This window comes from Heliangelus exortis, chromosome 13, assembly GCF_036169615.1.
Source record: "Heliangelus exortis chromosome 13, bHelExo1.hap1, whole genome shotgun sequence".
Taxonomy (NCBI): domain Eukaryota; kingdom Metazoa; phylum Chordata; class Aves; order Apodiformes; family Trochilidae; genus Heliangelus; species Heliangelus exortis.
The window spans coordinates 1,842,925-1,863,977 of NC_092434.1; the positions used below are offsets into that span (position 1 = coordinate 1,842,925).

General features: G+C 43.5%; 2 long non-coding RNA genes across 3 annotated transcripts; both read right to left on the minus strand.

The window, feature by feature from the left end:
* Nucleotides 1-554: 554 nt before the first annotated feature.
* On the minus strand, nt 555-3,508 carry LOC139801891 (uncharacterized). The gene is made up of 2 exons (XR_011728383.1): nt 3,069-3,508; nt 555-1,418 (listed from the first exon to the last, which is right to left on the minus strand). It is a non-coding gene; the product is annotated as an uncharacterized lncRNA (long non-coding RNA).
* Nucleotides 3,509-5,186: 1,678 nt separating this feature from the next.
* On the minus strand, nt 5,187-16,515 carry LOC139801892 (uncharacterized). 2 transcript variants are annotated; one of them, XR_011728384.1, is made up of 3 exons: nt 16,127-16,515; nt 6,087-7,842; nt 5,187-5,470 (listed from the first exon to the last, which is right to left on the minus strand). It is a non-coding gene; the product is annotated as an uncharacterized lncRNA (long non-coding RNA). The 2 variants fall into 2 exon arrangements; XR_011728385.1 differs by having other exon boundaries at nt 5,187-5,509.
* Nucleotides 16,516-21,053: the final 4,538 nt, after the last annotated feature.

Below are 21,053 nucleotides of genomic sequence, written 5' to 3' on the forward strand. Positions count from 1 at the left end.
TCCTTAAGAAATTGGCCCACCAAGTAGTTGTAATTCAGGATACCACCATACACCCACGTGTAAGATTCCTTAACAACTATGCACATTTTTAGGCTCAAGTATTTTAGAATTGTTTTCACTGTGCCTGAGCTGTAATTGGCTCAGCTTCCCAAGTGTTGGATCATCTAACTAGAGTGATTTTTGACTCAGAGCCCAGGCACCATATCAAAACATTTATCAATTAATCATGAAAAGTAACTAACATTGTTGTCCACCCAAGAAAAACTGTCACTTACAGGCTCATGTATGTTATTCCTTATGAAAGAGCTGCTATATAGAAGTTGATTTCCTGCACAGACCAGGTGGAAAATCTGCTAAAGGCAGAGGTCAAATCCAGTTTAATTTTATACCCTTTGTTAAGAATGTTCTGTCTTTCTCTCTAAAAAAAAAAAAAAAAATATCCAAGGAAAAAAAAACCCACCCTTGTGTTCCTTTCCAAGTTTTCTGAAGTTAATTCATATGGAAGAAAAAAAAAAAAAAAAGATTAGGATAAAATTTCAAATATTAAATTCAAATGCAGGATTAATGAGTTTTATTTCAAAGCCCCAGAGGTTGTCTGGAATTCAGGACATTTTTTTAGTAGCAGACACGAGACATAGCCAGATGCAGTCGTGTTTTGGACCAGCTCAGCACAAATTTAGCACCTTGAAGGAGAAACTTGATGTCTGTTTTGTAAAGCAAACATTTCAACTTTTCCAAAAAAACCTTGTCCAGAAGATATTATTGTTGCATTGGATGAAAGAATGGATTTAAAATAATGCTGACTTGTTCCTCAAGCACAGAGTTATTACCACCCCCATCACCATCACTGTAGGTGATTCCTGCAATACATGCATCTCATTCTTTGGGTTTTTAGTGTGAAGCAACTCTGGTTTAAAACCCCCTACTAATTCAACCTTTTCCTGAAGCCAAATTGAAGACAGTCCTTGAAAAACTGGAGGAAGGAGTTTTTTGCAACTTGCTTTCTTGAGGACAAGCAGGGAAGAGCTTGGCAGATGGACAGAGTTCTTCTCATGGCAAACCCCTGGATGATGAGTTACTTCACACCCAGTCCCTGAGGCAAAGGATTTGGAGGCCAAACCTGTCCCATCATTAAAAGATTATTATTTTTTTTATCATCACACAAATTAACAGCATCCAACTTCCTTCCCGAGCAGGGTTGTTCCCAAGAAGCATCAAATAACAGGAACATTTCATTGCTGCTTTGTTCAACCAAGGAAGAAATTCTTGCTTCCAGTCAAGGCTACACTTCACTGGGGACTCAGGAAAAACCAGGAATACTTGCAGGGCTTAGCCTGGAGATCCAGAGCAGGTTTATCTGGATCACAGGGTTTTTTTGGACACCAAAAGTGTTGAGCATTGGCCTAATGCTGCTCTGCCTGAAATCAAAGGATAAAAAATCCCTGTTGAGTTCAATACAACATGGCCAAGATTGAGTTGAATGCTTGCTACATCAGCACTGAAAACCTGATGGGAAAGGCCCCAAACCTTGCAGTGAACACCTTCAAACATTGGAATCTTGTCTTGAAAGATTCCAATTATAGCATGAAGAGAACACAGGCATTTCAGTTTCAGATCCTGGCTTTTCTTCAAATTGACATCCCACACTCTGTAAATAGAACCAAAACCTGAAAAATCATTCTGTTTAAATTCCCTCACTGCCTTAGAAGTCCAGCTCACCTGTGAAGAATCAGTGTAATTAACCATAACACCAAGGAGTAATTAGGACCTGATTAAAGGCAAGCTTCACATGAACTATTCCATTTAGAAAAGCACTCACAAATGATTTTTTTTTTTTTCTCTGAGCTGGAAGTGCTACAAGAACAGGTTTTCTTTTCTCCTCCCTCCCCACCTCCCTTTCCCTGGCAGAGAACACAAAGTCCATGGAAATAGGCTCCTCTCACACTTAAAATCAGCAAATACCATGGCACCCAAAAATATTGTGCAAAGTAACAAAGGCACAGAAAAAAACTCTTCAAAAATTAGAACTGCAAAGGGAAAAGTTGTGTGAGGCAATGGCAGCCACAGTAACTCCAACAAGATTTTGCTTCTATGAGCTTAATGCTTCTTCTGGATCTTCCCCATCTCTGAACTCAACCCCTGACATTTTCCCAGCATTTGAAGCTGGGAAATACCTTAAAATTTCACCCAAATTTCTTAAGGACTTGGTGTCTTGCCTGTTTTCATAGACGAAGCTACATGGTATCAAGTCTCTTTTTCACTTTGGGTATAGTAAGAAATATTTTATTCCTAGGCCCTGTTTTGCACACACACAACCAGTATCAATACTGGACAATTTCACCCAAAATGCACATCAGTTGCATCACTGGGACTCCTTGTCCAAGCTCAGCTGAACTGAACCAAGGTAAAACTCTGTCCAAAGGAAAAGAGCCACAGCCCCATGTCCCAGCAGGATGTGAACCCTACACAGCATCTTCCTTTTTTTTTTTTGGGGGGGGGGGAGTGTTTACTATTAACAAAATAACAATATTGGGCTGTGCTCCCACCTGGACTGTGCCTTCATAATGCTGCTTAGCTGAACAGATTCCATGGTTTTCCACTCTTGGCCTGGACTTCAGTGTGAAATATTCCCACAGTCAGGTGCTCATTTAGACAGCAAATAAACAGCAAAGGATCCCAGTGACCAGAAAATAGACACCCTCGAGCCAAACCTAGGGCTGGGTGGAAGCCTGCTCAGTGACCACTTGCTCCACACCTGGCTCAGGGGCTTTGGGATTTCAGACATGGTGCCATGAGGTTTTATGGGCTCTCCATCTGTCATTGCATTGAGGAAAAAAAAAAAAAAAAAAAACCAACAACTAATGAGGAAAAAAAAAGCAGCCAACAAAATAGAATACAAAGAAGATTTTTATGGGCCTAGGAGGAGCTAACCTGGAAACATCATTGGCACAAATCCTCATTGTGAGCTCCCCAGCCTCCTGGTCCCCAGCCTGCTGAGCATCCCCACAGCCCTCCTGCTGCTGGAACCACTGCAATTGCCATGCTGACAGCTTTATTGCCTCCCTGACCTTGCTATTTTTAAAGAAACAGGTTATCTCAGTGATGTAAACAGGTTTTCCTCCTGCACTTCTGTCACCTCCACTGCAGGGAGCTGCAGCCTTTGGTCCTCACTCACTTTTCAGGTACCCAGGAGCTCGTGGCACTGGTTTTACAGAAAGAAAGAGTGACAAAGTGATTTTGTTTTTCCCAAATTACTCCCAAAATGCTGCTTTAGATCTCTTATCAGACCTACTTTCCCCATCTTGCTAGAAAAAAATCAAACTGTGCAGATTCTGAGAGTCAGAGCTTAAAAGAACATCAGAGCATCCTGACTAGGGGAGGAGGGGAGATGTTTCTGAGATGCTGGATTGAGAAAGGATCAGCTAAATGCTTGCTCTTGTTAGAAGGGAGAAGGTGCAAGCACAAGTTTTAGTGCCTGAATCAGTCTCTGCAATAAGTACAACAAGTAAAAAAAAAAGGGGAAAAAAAAAAATAAAAATCAAGCATTGTAAAAAATGGCATTGCCCTCCCCCTTTGCAGGTCCTTATTGCAAAATGTGAGTGGACAGCATGGCCAGACCCTCAGCTAAGGAAAATAAAACATTTCAGTTGGCTGAGTGCTAAGGATTTATTAAAGACTTAATGTCTGGATTATCTTTCCTGGGGCAGAGATGGATGTGGCTTCAGAAAAAGTTAAAAGTTTGGGTCAATTTAGACAAGTACTTCATGATTTAGTCCCTGCTTATCCCCTTCTAACATTCCTACCCTCAGCCCTAATTTCATAAGCAAGGAAGTGCCCACAGCCAAGGTTAGACCAGCTCTGTCAGGAGGCCTCTCTTCATCTCCCATGAAAACAACATTTTTTTCCCAAGCTTCTCTTAATCATTTCACCAATCTCTATTATTTTTCCTGTGACCCTATCACAAGACTGCCTGGACAGTGTCCTTGGCACCTCTAAGTCTGCAGGCAAACCTTGAGGGACATGCATTTAAGTAAGCAGTGTCCCCTCCTTCCCATCCCCAGTTCCTTCTCCTTAGACCTCGGGAATGGGAAGATGGATTTAAGGGTCACTCAACCTCTCCATCCCCTTTAGAAGGGGTGGAAAAGAGGTATAGCTGAGGCCCCCAGAGAGCAGCCCGTGGGTTGGAGCTGCAGAGTGACAGAGTTCCCATAACATCAGAGCAAGAAGAGGTGGGCTGGAGTGAAAATGCAGCTCAGTTGCTCACCAATCACTCTTCTTATTTTTGAAGGAGTTCAGATAAGTAAATTGGAAATGATGTCATGGCTCCCACAGGACACTGCAATATGTTGCCATTTGTCCAGCCAGAGTACAACTCTTATTAGGATGATATAACACAGTAGTTGGGAACTCAAGAGGAAAAACAAAGCTGGAATTTAATAAAAATAATAAAAAAAACCCCAACAACCAACACTACAGCTCTTAACTAATTGCCCTGAACATGCAGGGCTACTGTAAGTGAGTGCTTTAGCCTGAAAACTCTGAAGACCAAAGAATTAAAGTTAAATGCAATCAGCAGATTACTAAATACCAATGGGAAATTTAAAGCTAGAGAGCAAAATCCCAGAGCATTAAAGGATTTGCCTCTTGGCATTGATGAGAAGCAAATCTTTGGATTTCCAGTTCTATCCTTAATTAGTAACTGAGGTTTATTTAAGTCTAAAATAAGTCACAAAAGATAACACGCCCTGAAAGAAAATATGAAGCTGTGCAATAAACTCCATAAAATGTCTTCTTAAAAAATAATAAGGCAGAAGAATAGATTCAAATGGAAAATCAATTTCCAGCACTTCCATTTCCTTTTGTTTTCTTGTCTTCCCACCCATACTCAGCACTTTTCTCATAACACTCAGCTCTTTGCTAAAGAGGTTACCAAGGGTGGTAACAAAGATAGCATTTTAGACCCAAAAGGGAGGCTCCCTTTGAGAAGGGACATTTTAGGAGTGTTCTTGCTCCTTCACAGCTTGGTTTTTGAAAGTTTGCTGTCTCCCTGCCCAGTTCCCAGGGCCCCTCACTGGAAGGAGGACCTAAAATGGATGGATCCCTGCTTCTACATGGCTTCAGCTCTGAAAAAAAACATCTGTGTTAAATGGAGCTGATTTTTTTTTTTTTTTTTTTTTTTTTTTAAAAAGAGAGATGCTTTGGGACAAGGGAAAGATAAGTTCTTTTCTGGTTAATCAGGAGATCCCTAGCTTGGTTACCCAATGTCCCCATCTGCTGTTGGCATCCTGAGTGGGGTGGTCCCAGGAGCTGGCTTGGGAGGAGCTGGCAGCAGGAGGATGCCCAGAGGGTGGGATGCTCCAGGGATTTGGTGTCTGATCTCCTTGAACTGGGATACAGACTCACACAGCAGCATTTTGAGCACAGCTCTCACTTGTGGCTTCAAGTCAAGCTGTGAAATAGAGGCAGCTTGCTTCAGAACAGGGAAAGAAGAGGAGGTGATGAGTTAAAGCTGAAAAAAAATGCATAATAAATTGTCCATCTCTGTGTAGATTTGAGCTCAGAGAATGCCTGGGGTACCAAAACAGGCAGCAAGATGTGTCTGAGCTGCTTGTTCCTTTGTGTTCCATGGGCAGAGGAGAGCAGAGCTACTCCTGGGGCAGGGACTAGGTCAGATAATTCATATCATGATCTCACTAAATTCCCTTAAAAGAGAGTGATTCAATTATTAGCCCTGTCTTTCCCCACTGCAGCTGCACCAGAGCCTCATTTCAGCATCTGCTACTGCTTTCTTCTCACCTGGGGAGAGCCTTAGGAAAGGTGACAGAGACATGAGGGAATCTTAGAGAAAAGGATGAAACATTTATGGCACAAAAGCCAAGGGCAGCAAGCTTTGTCCAGGAGTTAAAATTCTCATAATAGGCTCAGATGTGCAACAACAGAACTTCTTGATTTATCTGTTTAGCTTGGGATGCCTCGTGCCAAATGCCAGCAGGGTCACTTTTGTGCTAAACCAGTAGATAAAAGAAACTCTCTTGCCTGGACTCAGCCTATTTAGCTCTGGAGCCTTGCATTTGCTGACTTCTTACCTTGGTCCTGAGTTGTCTGAAGCCCAAAATGGACCCCAGCATCATTGCAGTTGTGGTTTTGAGTTGGTCTCTCCTGCCCATGTCCTCCTTTTGGGCTCCTCTCCTCCTCTGCAGTCACTGTGATGGGAAAGAACAATGCTGGCTCCCCCTGAGAAGTCATCTCTTTGGGCCAGGGTTGAGCCATAGTTCAAATATTATTTCTAGAGGTCTTGCCTGGAATTAAAGCTTCACCTTGCCAAACATGGCCATAAATTTCCCTTTCTTTTCTCACTCTACAATGTGGCCCGACCGAGCTTGCCCAAACCAAAAGTGGTGAGGCCAGAGGCAAAGAGGAGGCTCTGCCAATCCCTAATACAAACTGACAGCAAAATTTGGCCTTCCTCACATGTTTGCCAGTCAGCAAGGAGCCAACAAACACCTAAAGTGCCCTGTATGCTCTTGGGATCCCAAGATCCAGATCTACAGATCTGTTCTTCCAGCATCCCAATCACACGATGCTTCACAGTCAGGTCAAGTCCAGCCTCAGCATCAAACAGGTTTTCAAAGCTTGTGAGTCATCTAAAGATTGTAGAGCCAAACCCACAAGTTTCAAAACTAGTATTAAGACCTCAAAAGTTATTGTATGGCTTAAAAACGGTGAGTTTAAGAACAAAAAAAATACTGTCTCTTTTGAATTAATTTTATTTGTGTTGTAGTTTTCGGTCCCTTGGGTTGAAAACTGGACACTTGATGCACTTTGTCCAAGTTTTCATTACAAACTGAAAGAACTGGAAGATCTGCCTCTGCAAATGAACAATGAATGATGTCTGATGATTGCAGGAGCCCTGAAGATAAATCACCAAATACCACACAAAATCAAAAGTTAAGCTCCCTTCCAACTAGTTCAGGAAAATAAAACCAAAAATCAAACAACCAAACCACAAACAACAACAACAACAAATTAATAAATGACTTAACAAATGATGATGCTTCAATTTATGGTCACTGATCGGATCTTTCTTCTCAAGGTGACCCGTGGTGTCACTCTTTCCAAGGCATTGATGGATATCTGAGTTAGCAGCCCCCTTTATCTCACTGCTTGAGCAGCTTTTTGCTTTTTTGACACCTCTGCTCTCACCAGGGGGAAGGTTGCCCCCAGGGGAAGGTGATGGAGGAGCCTGGCAGAGCCATGAACTGGGACTCCACCTCCCCATCTTACAGGGTGTGCTGTGCTCACTCCCTCTCCGTTGTTTTTTTAATTTGTTAAAATAACAGCTCCGTATTCCCAGGGGCAAATGTCAGGAATAATTGCATGCAAATTGCACCGGAGCCACGCTGAGGCACCCATTGCCACCCAAGGGTTCCTGAAGGGTTAATATCGAGGGGAGAGTTCAGTTAATTTACAACTGGAGCCCTTTATCATCTCACACTGACATTGAGGGCTCACATTTCCCACTTAATTACTTGTTCAGCAATCAAGGCCTGGAAGAGATAGATGTGTTTCTGTGTTTAGCCCATGCAGCTGTGAATTGTTTATTTACTTTCTGGTCAGGCCGGGAATGGCTGTAATTTAAAGGTTCAGATCTCTGCTACCCTGAGCTGTGCAGGTCTTCCTTTAAACACTTCCATATTGCTGGGGGTTGGAATTTTGCTGGAGATGCCCCAATCTTCTCCTCCTGTTCCGGGTAATGGGCCAGCAGGTGTTCCTGGTTATCAGCAACAGGAATTCTTTACACTCAACAACCCACCCTCCAAACTCCCCATCATGGTGAGAGACCTGAAGAGATAAAAAAATGTTAGGAGGATTAAAAAAAAAAAAAAAAAAAATCAGAGCAAGGAGATGAAGAGAGGTGCATTCCAGGAACTCAGCTTCTGGGGGATGACTCAATCCCGAGCTCAGCGCTGGGATAACTGATGCACGGCAGCTTCAAACAGTGGCTCAAAGCCATTCCTCCACCAAATGGTGTCATTACAACTGAAGCTGTCAAATGGTCACCAGATGGCTTTATCTTTCACACCAGAGGCCTAAGAAGTGGGTAGGTGTGACCTTTCCACATACCAATCCACCTGCGTGGTGCAGGAGCTGTGCATGCCCGGCCATGTGCGCTGACGCCCAGCCCCAGCTTTGATAATTTTTGAGCAAAGCTGTGTAAAAATCAACAGAGTCAACGTTCACAGGCTGCATCACCCTTAAATGCCATGACAGCACCCACTTCAAAACATCACTGGAGTCCTTCAGCCCGCAGGAAGGCAGAGGGGTACAAAGAAAGGGTGATGCCCCCTGTTATTCCCTTGGGGCTCACAAGCTTCTCATCTACCTAGGAAAGAAAGAACTGGGCAGGGCAAGGGAATCTCAGTTCAGTAGCTGGCTGAGAAGTTGTATCACAGAAAGAAAATGGGTGAAACTCCCTTCCCAGGAGTAGCCAAATAATTCTGTCTAACCCCCAAGCATTGGCAGCTCATGTGTAGGCAGAAAACCAGGGACAGGACCCATTAGGACAAGGGGTAATGGCTTCAAACTGGAAGAGGGGACATTTAGGTCAGACATGAGGAAGAAATTTTTCATTATGAGGGTGGTGAGACCCTGGCCCACGTTGCCCAGAGAAGCTGTGGCTGCCCCATCCCTGGAAGTGTCCAAGGCCAGGTTGGATGGGGCTTGGAGCAACCTGGGTGAGTGGGAGAGGTCCCTGCCCGTGGCAGGGGGTTGGGACTGGATAAGCTTTAAGAATTCTTTCCAACCCAAATTGTTCTGTGATTCTATAAAATTCCATCAGACACCAGCTCCCCTGGTTTGGTGGATACCTAGGAGAGCATCCCATGTCCCATGTCTGCAGCCTCCAGGAACCCCAGCCTGGTCCCACACTGGCAGACCCCACAGGAAAGCACAGAGCTCTGGAGCAGGTCCCAGTGTTCAAAACAAAGACTTTGGGATTGATATTAACCCCAGTGAATTATCCCCACAGACAGGTGGAAAGGCTGATAAATACCAGCAGCAGCAGAGCTTCTCCCTCAAGACTCTTGGAGAAGAAAATCTCTTTGGATTCAAAGGGAAGGTTTTTTCCTGGCCACATTGTTATGAGAAACACACGTCTCCCAGTCCCAAGGTGATTTCTGTCTCACAGACAAGGAGAAGAGGATGGAAGCTAACAGGAAGCATGGCAAAAAGAACTCATAAAAAGGTGTGGGCCTTCCTAATATTTTTTTCTATTACCATCGCCACTGCTTCTGCAATGTTTTCCCACTCCTTGAAGATGGAACATAATTAAAATGGGTTTGTTATATGTAACAAAGAACAAAAGAGAACTTTCTGGTTTTGAAGGTGTGTAAGAGATGTTACTGGGCACACACAGGCAAAAAAAAAAAAATGCAGGTAACTGCAGGGTGGTTTCAGTTTTCTCAGAAACAGAAATATAACCTTCTGTGTCACTTCAGTAAAGCCCAAAAAGGAAAAAAAAAAAGTGGATAGGTGTAATTGAATTAAACAAAATCCTGGAGTTTGATGAGAGATAAGGTTACCACTAATTCTCTTAAAAAAAAAAATAGGAGGTGAAATTAAAATGTCAAAAGAGCAGTGAGCTGCTCAGTGAAGAATCAGAGTCTGAGTGCATTCATGGTTGTGTTTGCAGTGCTTCTGTGTGTGCACTGGAGTAAAAACACTGCAAAAAAACAGAAAACCCCCAAAATACAACTTTTCCAAAGGCCTGAATATATATCAGAAAAATACCAGCTCAGAAAATCCTGCAGGATTCACAAAAGGACTTTGGGAGGCAAAAAGAATTCCAGGCAAAACCCGAGCCCGGAGCAGATGGTTGTGCTGGGGCTGGGAAGGGCAGCACAGGGACACCCCTGGAAAGTTACCCCAGGTGAATCTTGCCCTGATTTAGCAGACACAAAATGCTGGCTATAAATAAGCTTCTCAAACCATCAGGGGAATTCTTGGGGAGCTGCAAAACAACCTGGGAGCACACAGCTTAAAGGGTGCAAGGAGCTCTGTGGAAGCAAGGGCAGAGGGGAAGGGGACAGCATCCCATCTGCTGGCTCCCCAGCACTTGTCATTTCAGTCAGGCTTCCCCCACACTTCATAGAAAGAAAAATATTTGCTCCAAAGGGGAGCTGAGGAGGCAAGGTGAGCTGGGAAAAATACACCAAGGTCCTGCTGGGTGCCACAGGGTCAGATGTAAGAAGTACAGTAGGAAAGGGGGGACCCCACTTTGTCCTGACACCTGTATTGTTTTTCCCCCTGACAAGCACAGTGCTATCTCATGCAATCGACTGGCTCAGCAATAAAATTGTTCTCAAATTGATTTTTTTCCACTGGGCATTTGCAGCAGAGCACGGGAGGAGATGCTCTTCTGCAGGTGATGCCTCTGGGACCTGAGGGCAGAGAGGGGGGATAGGATGCTGTGACAATTGCTCATTACCACCCCACATTTCAAAGAGGTTTTATCAGCCTGGCATGGAAGATTTCCCAAACTGTTTATATTAAGAGCAGCTTTTGATGCCAGCAATGAATATTACTCTATTACTGAAGGGAATCAAAAGCTAAAGTGCTTGCGTGTACAGTTAATCTATCCAAACAGAAAATGTTTCTTAAAAAATTATGGCACTATTTTTATAACAAACCTCAGCCAAACTCAAAACTGAATAAATAGAATATGTGCTTTTAAAACCAATTTTTTTTTTTTTAAAAAAAAAGCATGAGCAAAAAGAGACTTTCCTTGCTTTCATTCAGCAGCTAATACTTCCCTAACCCCCCCATCCATATTCGTGCCGGCTGCGTGTGGGAGCCCCAGAGATTTGCTGGTGACAGGATTTGTGCTTTGGAGGCATTGGGCTTGAAACACTTCCTAAGGCTGGTGGGAAGGTGGTTGTGAACACCTTCAGTCAGCATCACAGCTAGCCTGTGGCTTTTATGTCTTTTGTTGTGGTTTTTTTTTATAAAAAAAAACCACCGTCAAGGTAAGAAAATGTCTCAAATAGTCCAGTAGTAATGGGAAAGGCAGCCCCCCGAAAACCCTGATCCATCAAGAGCTGAAATAAAGGCAGACCCATACCAGGGTTGGGCAAGGGCATCTATTCCTGCTGACTTGCTATTAAGGCACCAAGACAGAGTTGCCATCTTCCTGCTATTAGGAACTGGCCTTTGGAGTCATCACTCCAGAATAATTTTCACTGCTACCTTACAGCAGAGTTTGGACCTTCCACGAGATTTTAAAAATGGTTATTATTACCATTTCATTTTCACTCGAAGGACTGTGCAGCACTTTTCCTGGAGTTTTTAAGTATTTATTTAGACTTGCATCGTTGCCCAAGACCACAATTTGCAGCTCTCAAGCCTCATCCCACGATCTCTTACTCCCCTAAACGCTGCGCATATTTGATTCTCTCATGAAGAGGAGTCAAACCATCCAATTTGCAGTGTGCAAGGACCTTAAAATGTAGTTAAAAATTACTAGAAGAGACGGTGCTGGGTGATGAGTAGGCAAGCAGAGTAACCTGAACCCTGAGAGCTTACACATCCCCTTTTTTTGTTTGTTTGTTTGTTCTGCTGAACTTTCCAGGAGTTTGCGCCGCGGTCCAAGCCGGGGCCTCGCCGTGCTAGAAAAAGCCAGGGAAAAGTCTGAATTCCCCTTGCCACATTGATCATTTGTGTATATATATGTTTTTAAGAGGGGATGATCCTCGCTGCGAGCTGTTCCAGACAAATACATTTCAATTTTCTTCCATCTCATTTCCCTGTATGAAAGAGAAACTCTGTTTGGGCGCCCGTGCCGTTCCCCCGGCGTTCGCCCTCTGCTTATTCTGCTGCCCTCCTAAAGGTCAAAAGCAGGTAATGGGTGGTGAAATTTCCACCCATCAGGCTAAGATCTGAGGTTGTTGACTGTGATATCAGTTTTCTTCTACCCAGGGGGGTGGTATTAAAAAAAAAAAAAAAAAAAAAAAAAAAAAAAAAAAAAAAAAAATTAAAAATCAGTCCAGCTCCTCGTTGATTTTTCATGGGAATTCACCAGTTTCTCCTAGTTTAAGATCTGGTCTGGGATTTCTCCCTCATGATAATAATCCTCTGCCCTCCAAATGAAGCCCTGCTTTGTTTCAGGATGATGATATCATTATTACTGCACCAAGAGCAGGGCATAAATTCCAGTTTGCTAGAATATTGGTGATGAGTGACAGCAGTTACTTCAGAAAACAAAACCAAAACAAAACAGAAAAAAAAAAAACCAACCAAAAAACCCACAATATACCAAACCTCCCTAGCAAATACACCTTCATAAAAAGGCAAAATAATGAAAGAAAAAGTTACCCATTGCTTGAAACAGGAACATAATGTGCCTGTGCCTTCATGCAGAAGATGCTGAGAAGCTCAGTGTAGCATAATTAACCAATTTAAATGTTTCTTTTAAAACTCAGGCTTTGCTCTGGCTGGGCTGGTTTCCTTTCAGCTCACTGTCCCTTTCTTCCCTACAAGGGCAAAACCTAGTTTGAATTTCTACAATTTTAGATAACCCAACACAAATTTGCTGGAATGAGCCACGTAACTTTATGGCCGTGGCCCCCCCTGACTCTGCAAAGGGGAAAAATGACCTTTAAACAAACAAGATTTTGGTCATCACTGTGCTTAATTGGTGCAGAACAGGATTAAGGTGTTCCCATTGGGCTCCTGAGATTTAAAGTCACTTTTCTACAGATATATTGATATATATGTTGGTATTAATTCACCCTCTGCAGAAGTTTATTGGGAAAATATTTCAAACTTACGTTTTGAAATGTATCAATTTATTATTTCTGGAGTCTAGCAATCTAAAGTAATAGAGTGAAATTTTTATTCATTTTTACTGTCTCTCATATACAAATAAAAGTGTTCTTCTGTACTCACTAGATTAAAAAAAAAAATAAAGAGGGGAAAAAAAAAAAAGCTTTTGAAAACTTGAGTTGTCAAAATAAGCAGAGTATTCCATCCCTTGAGAGCACAGGAAGGCAGTATAGCTACTTAAAAGAAGTCCAACAAATCAAACTTTTTAACATTTATTCAGATAATTAATTCAGGGAAACGAATGTAAAGAAAATAAAAGTGGGAAACTATTTGTACTGCGAGAAAATTTCATAGACTAAAATAACAATATTTTTTCTAAATAAATAAAACCCAGTTATTTAAAATCTATTTAGCCATTAATATGCATATATATTTCATCATATATATATATATATAGCAAGCTAACATTTCCCATCCAGCTTACCAGTCAAAACTTTGACAAAATACACAGTTCAGTCTTTGTGAGTCAGGATGGTTTAAAGCATTTCAGGGAAGCTCCTTTAAACACAGTGGCTTGAGAGGAAAATAGATTTAATTCTTCAGAACATTTTTCCCAAATGAGTATAAATGTGAAGTCTGCCCTTTAAATTAAGTGACAGCAAGAAGTCAGGGGGAAAAAACAAAACAAAGCAAACAGTAGCAAACAGTTTGAGATTCATTCTGCTCTTCCTAACCTCATTGTAAATAAGGGACTGGCTCTAATTTAGTTAATGAGATTTAACCAGTGTGAATCGAATTAGGCTAATTATTTTATGATTAAAACAGTCCCTGTCTTTGCAAAAAAATAAGGGTTTTTTTTTAAATAATTAAAGGATTTTTTTTCAAATGAAAAAAAATGCTGAGATGAGGTGTAAAAGCAGAATTCCCATGGACAGAATCATGAGTAGAAAAAAAAATTGCCTTAATTTATATATATATATATATACACACATATATTAGAATATTCATTATTTTTATTATTTAAAACAGTATCTGCATTCTCTCAGATCAAAACCAACTTGTGCTCTACATACTCAAAAAACATTTTCTTTTCTTCTTGCCATGATATCTTTGTGCAGAACACGAGCTGTAAGTGTGAAATTCATTTGCCAATTTTTGCAGCTACCTTGCCAAGGTAAGAGCTGCATTTTCAGGCTGTTTGAAGCTTTGGAAAACAGGGAAATGCTGTGTGTAATCTTTTATACATTATATTTGAGTGTTATGTCTTTTAAGTGCTGTAGAGTCAGCAATTATTTTTATAATTGCATAAAAAGTAGATGAAACATCCAGCCAGGGCAAGAAAGTATTGATTTTAATTCTCTCTATAGAGAAACCTCCCCGATTAAAAATTATTAAACTGTGTGTTGATAAGGCAAATTGTACTATAAGCATAGAACAAGTGCTGAAAAGATAAATACGCTTTGAATTGCAAGGCAAATAGACGCCTCGGCAGCAGAATTTGACCAACAGAGGAAGCCACTTGCTGCTTCTTGCACTGCCAAAGTCGCAATGCCACCTAATGGAGAGCCTGCACCTCGCACAGAAGTCTCTCCTGATAAGAAATCTTGGCTTAAACAGCATAAAAAAATTTAAAATCATTTTTAAAAAATTTAAAATAATTTTTTAAAAATTTACAAAGCGATAGTTTCAGTGGGAGAATAACAAGACCTGCAGCAAAGGCTGGAAAAATATTTAGATTGCCTCGTTAGGTGTCAACACTTGAACTGAGTCCCATCTCAAGCCATCCCTGTCTCCCAAGCAGATGCTCGTGGCCCCTAAAGCCCAAACCTTGCTTTTCCATGGGATGCAGGGCTGATGTGGCTGCTTGGATTTATTATCCTCAGAGAAATCCCCTGTTCCTCTGAGGCAGAAAATTCAGAGAGGTGCCCCGGTTGCAAAGCCACCTGAAAATAATCTGGGGACACGTGGTGGTGACACACTTTCAGCTTCCCCATCCCTCACACATCCCAACACACACAGGCACAGGGACACAGAGGATAAATATGCCCTGAGCTGCCCTTTGCACCTTGTAGCTGCTTTCTGCTGCCTTGCAAACATCTGTCTGTCTGTCTGTCTGTCTGTGCTCCTTCCCAGGAATGCTTTTCTGCAGGGATTCCCAGGCAGGCCTGGGTCAGTGCTGACAAACACGTGCAAGGTTCTGTCTGTAGCACACGTATAAAAATATATTCCAAAAATCTGGGGTTTGACCTGGGGCAGAAAAGAAAATTGGACCAGCTTTTAGGACTGACTCCCAAACCAAGGCCCAAATTTGAAGATGCTGGAAGATTTCCAGCCTAGTTAAACACACTTGGGTGTAAGATTATCAAAAGGAAGATTGGGTTTTGCTCTCCCCGTTGCAGCCCAACAAAGCCCCACTCTCCCCAGCTCATATGTATTTTCCTTTGCACTATACTGGGGATTTTTCTCTCCTTTATTTCTGTAGGGCCTGATCCAAAGCTCCTGCTGATTTCAGGAGGTTTGGGATAGGGCCCTGCTTGTCCTCAGCTCCTGACCTGCTGCAAACCCATCTGAAGTCAGGGCTGATCTGAATGAGAAACCTCAGCCCACACAAAATAGTTTAAAAGGAGGGCTAGGGTGGGGGGGGAAGGACTAATTTTCTTTAAATAAAAAAAGCTTCCACCAAGGTTTCCAGCCTCTCCCCCTCCACACACTTAATTCTAAATGTATTCTAGTATGGTAAGTTTAAAAATCAACTGTGAGAAAGATGCAGGTTTAAAAGCAGTGGAGTTAAGGGCAGGGTTGAAGACAGTAGAGCTGGAAAAAAAAATGATGCAAAGGGTAGCTTTGCTGCTCTCATAAAAATAAAAAAATAGTTTAAAAAAAATCGAAATAATATTAAAATAAACTCAGACGAGCCCAACAACAGAAAACCCGGAGCAAATAAAAGCGAGTGGAAGAGATTTCTGTGTTTACTTTTCTTTCTGCAGCTGGATCCCTTCTCGTAGCCACAAGCACTGCAAGGATAGGATGCAAAATGTGAAATAAGAAGACGAGGGGAGGGGAAAAAAATAATGTAAGAATTACATTTAAAGCAATTTAAAGTAAAGGAAGCAAATCCAAAATCTCCAACCAAGGTCAGGGGAGCAGCAGTGCCTCATCCCCCCTGCCCCAGGAGCCCGGTGGGATTTTGCAAGGCAGAAGCTCGGAGTGGGGAAGGGGATGGGGCAACCCCTGGGCTCGGAGGGGAGGAAGAGGAGGAGGAGAATTGCGGGACGGAGAAAGGGAACAGAAAAAGTCCAGTACATACAGCTCGATGAGTCCACCAGCCCCCAGCCTCCGCTTCTCTCTCTCTCTCCCTCTTAAGTCAAGAAAGGAAATGCGGTTCTCTCCCTCTAGCTTTTTTTTTGGGTTTTTTTTTTTTTTTTCGGAATCAGAAAACGAACCATCAGGAAGTTGGCAAAATCTCTTAACTAAACAATCAATCGAGGAAATGCAACGAATTCGCGCGGGGCCCGCGCGTTTTGGCAGGGAGGGGAGCGAGGGCCGGCGCGCAGCCCCGCGCTGCGCAGGGCGCTGCGCACCGCGGACGGAACAACGCGCACAGAGTGCAGCGCTCCGACCCGCAATCCCCTGGTACCGCGGTATTTCTGCCCGGCGGAAATTCATCCCCCGGGGTCAGGTACGCAGCCGCGGAACCTCTAGCATCTCCCGCGGGTGCGGCCGCCCGGTTTTGCTGATTTTGCTCGATGCGGCAGGGGCGGGGGGGCCGGCAGGGCTCGTTTCACCACCCCTCAACCCCCCCGGTGCCTCCCTGTCCGGTAAAAATACCCTCCTGTTCCCGAAAGGAGCTAAAAGGCAGCTCCCTGGACACCCGCGCAGGGTGCGCAGCCCTTCCCGAGGACTTGGGTTCCTTTCCTACAGGATGGGATAAACGGGATGGAGAAATGAGCAAGTTGAGTGCTGGTATTTCTTCTAAAAGTGAGTGTAGTAAGGAGAGATGTTGTTTGGGTTGTTTGTTTAAAGAATTCTTTTTAATTATTATTTATTTAGTTGGGTTTGCGCCTGTTTTTTCCTAAGTTTTCCAAAATTCACCCATTCCTCCCCCTGCTTCAGCCGTTTTCGAAATGATGGGCTCTGCCTGCTGACAGGGACCGAAAGCCACCTCTCCCACCCCCCTCCTTACGTAAAACAAACAAACAGATGAATAAATAAAAGCTCCGTGAGCGCAGCATCGCTGAGAGAGGGGGGAAGCTGGAGGGGAGGGGGAGAGGGAGCAGCATCGTTGAGAGGGGGGGGGGAAGGAGCTCCGCGGGCAGCCGCGCATTGCCGAGAGGTGGGATGGCTTCTTTAGGCTCCTGTCTAGGGGAAGGTCACCCACCACAGACCCTCACAGGGATCTGAGGTGAGGAGGGGGCTCCGCCAGATGCTGCTGAAGGTGATGCCACCACCCCTATCCCCCCCTCCTCTTGCCGCCCCCCGGAGAGTGCGGGGCCGAGATTGAGGGGGTGGGGTGGGGGGGAGCCCCGGGCAAGACGAGCTTCCCTCCCCCAAAAATGCGGGACACGCTCCGGGGTCACTGCTAAAACCAACAGAACTCCGTGTTTTTTAATAAAGCGCGTTCTCTTGCGAGCTGGCTGCCTTCCACCCACCCCACGGATGAGCTGGCTCTGTAAACACTGAATAGAAGATTAACACTGCTGTTCTAACCTCATAGAGAGATCTGTGCCTTAGGAAAGCTTTTACTGCTGCTGATCTGTGGGCTCCAGAATAGCCCTTTTGTTTTCAGGGTGACAACAGTCCCGCAGCTCGGCCCCTGGCCCCTCTCCATCCCCTTCCCCATCCTCATCCCCATCTTCATCCCCATTCCTACCGCGCCGAAAAACACCCTGCAATACGGCTGCAAAAATCCAGCAGAGATTTTTAATTTTTATTAATTTTTTTTTTTCCGATTTTTTTCCCCCCTACTTTTATGGGTGATGTCTTTAATTTGGCAGCCGAGAAGAGTTCATAATTAATGACAGAGCGAGCTGCCAACGAGTTTTTCCAGCAGACACCGGCCTGTTCGCCTTAAGAGCTCCTTTACTGACCGCTTAATTCTCGGGAGGGGAACAAACCAGCGCTATCTGCAAGTGGGAGTGCGGGTAATTTATTATAGAAGCTTAGTTCAAAGGTACTGCTCTGCAGCGATGCTAATTGAGCTCTGGATTTGTCAAAAGGCTGGAGAAAGCTGGCAAAGGCAAATTCATTTGCCCAGGAATTACAGAAACACCCACCCCGAAATCCCCGGGGGTGGGTTGGAAACTGCGAAACTTCACGGATGAGATGCGGGATGGGACGGTTTGGGGTTTGTTGGTTTTTTTTCTTTTTTGTTTTGGTTTGGGTTCTTTTTGCTAAATTAACATCAGTTTAAAGGGGAAATGAAGAACAAATCAGGGGTAAAATATTGGAGTCGAGTGCCCCGGGCCGGGCGAGAGCCGAGCGCAGGCGGGCGGAGCGCCGGGAGCAGCCGCGGACCCACCGCAGCCTCCCCCCCCTATCCCTCACTGTCACCCTCCTGCGCACCCAGAAAGAGTATTTGGTTAGCAGAAAAGAAGTTGAAATAAGAGAGATGGAAGGGAAGGGTGGGGGGAGGGGGAAGAAGTTAAAAAAATAAAAAAAATTAAAAAAAAAAATTGGGGGAAAAAAGGGAGACGGGGAGAGGGGGGAGGAAAAAAAGCGTGCAAAAAAAGCAGCTCTACTTTCCCTCCCGTTCCCTCACAAACAAGAATTTTTCATAGTGAAATGTTTTCTTGGGAAAGGATTCCCCCCCATATCGTTTTACCTTCTCGATCCCCTTTTTAACACCCCGTGATGCAGATGTTTGGGGTTCCCCCCCCTCCACTTGCCCTTTCCGAATAATTCTGGCGTGACCTTGCTTGAAGATGATGATTTAACCTGATTTGACCACAACCCCTATGACAACGAGTCTGGGGCGTTTATAAACGATATAAAAATCGAAATAAAAGAAAAGATTGAAGTTGGAGCAGCCGGAAAACCGTGAGACAAAACACACTCCAGGAGCGTGTCGAGAATGGGCTTTACCTTTATGAAAAGCTACAAATTGCTGCTATGGACACTTTGGAGACCTTTGAAATCCCTTCATTAGTTATTTGATGCATTTGACATCCGAACTCATTGTACCCTCGAGGCGCCCAAAACCTTGAAAACTGAGTTTTATTACCTTAATAAGACGCACGCACACAAAATTCGGGGGAAAACTCAAGAATCAAGAAAGGGGGAAAAAAAAACAACCAAACACACCACCTTTCTGACGAGCTTCTGGAGATTTTTCAAGGTTGGATTAAACGTAGAGGAGACGAACAATTTATTTGTCTGAATAGGATTTTTTTTTTTTTTACTTCGACAACTGGTTTTAGAGAGGAATTGTTTTATATAAAATAAATCGAGCATACATTTACCTTTCTAACTGTCAAGCTGTCTTCGTTTCGAACCTGATGATATATTTTCCCTTTTCCTCGATTTCTGCATTATGCAATAACTCAGTCATTTTTAGGAACAAAGGGGAAATATAATGAGAAACATTACAGCAGCAGTGTGTGTTTTCTGCCCACTGGCAGAGCAGTTTGCATGTAATATATTTTGTTTCCAGCCAAAACTAACGATCTTAGCGTCTGACATGATGGGAAAGGACGTATTTACAGTGTGGCCATTGTATGCCGGGATACTGGGACTTTTCTGTGCCATAAACATCACCTGGGCGGGGGGCCCGGCGCTGCTCCCCCCCAACCCCCCCTTTGCGGGCAGCATCCTTGCTCAGACCCCAGCAGCGAGAAAGCATCCAGATCTTTTCCCCCAATTTTCCCTCCACCTTTCTAGTCTGTAACATGAAATATTTACGAAATAATAACAACAAAAAAAATTTTTAATTAATTAGAAGAAGAAAATAACAGTGATAATAATAATAAAATTACTTTTCTGATGGCTTTGACCCGCTGAATCTAAACACGCTCCAAGCTGCAGCCTCCTCTCCCCTGCCCGGTGTTTTTTTAATGCCCAGGGAGCACGCTGCTCGCTTAAAGCAGCGTCAGAAAAAATAAACCAAACTCTTTCGGCTACCCGACCCCCTTTAAAACGCTTCTTTTTTCCATCTAAAAGTCCCGGTTTAGCTCTCTGGGGCTGCCGCAGGTAACCGGGGCTCTTCTCACAGTAATTGGGACACAAGTGCCATAAACCCGGGGATGATTAGTAATTGGTGAGTAAGTGTGGGGACTGTAAAGCTAAGTGTGGTATCTTTTAGATAAGGGCTTATCTATATAACCATTAAACCCACACTTGCCTCTTCAGCCTACAGAGAGGCTGGGGGTGTCGATTCCTATATGCAAATATTTATCTAGTCCCCTTCAGACAGGAGGATTTAATCCAGGTTGAGTTGATTTGCCAGGAGAAATCCATTTCCTTGGGGTTTTTTGTTTGGAGGGTTGTAATGCTGTGGATTAAAATCTTTAAAAGCTCACTGTTTGCCCACAAAGCAAATAAAGATAATCTGGGTGGAGCAACAGGAGTCTTTAAACGTGGTGTTTTTTCTGTCACTTCTTGATAAAGTTGAATGTTTGACCATGTACACAGAGTGCTGATGGGAGGAAACTTCATATACAGTGCAGAAAAATTAAAAAAAAAAAAAAAAACAGGGCTCAATCCTCCTACCTGTCACTGAGCCAGGAGCATGCAGGATCAGGTCCATGTATCCATACTACCAAGTATCCATGGAGCATCTGCAGGATTGGGCCCTGGAAGTGGACACAGCAAAGTAGCTGAGGGGAAAATTCTCTGAATTGTCAGGGTGTAAACTGTTTGGATCTGTGTTGTGGTGAGGGCTGCATGGGTTAAGGAGAATTAACAAGATTTAGGTCCTGATCCTGTATCCTCTGGCTTTCTCCTTGGAAGAGTTTTATCTACTTAAGGATGTGGGGGACTGCAGGGTACCAGACCTCTGGAATATCAGGCTTTTATCATCACAGCAAAAATTATTCTGGGAGATAACTAGAAAGATGCTCTGTTGTTTTTCCTAGTCCTTTTGTGAACCCTGTACATTTCAAAGTCTTAAAGACTGGCAGCATCTTTTCTTTTTTATGGCCGAGGAAACTGAGGCACGAGGAAAAAAAAAAACAAAAAGAGGATTATCCAAAGTGCAATTTCAGTAGTAAAGAGCAGGATTAAACAAAAAAGTTATACCA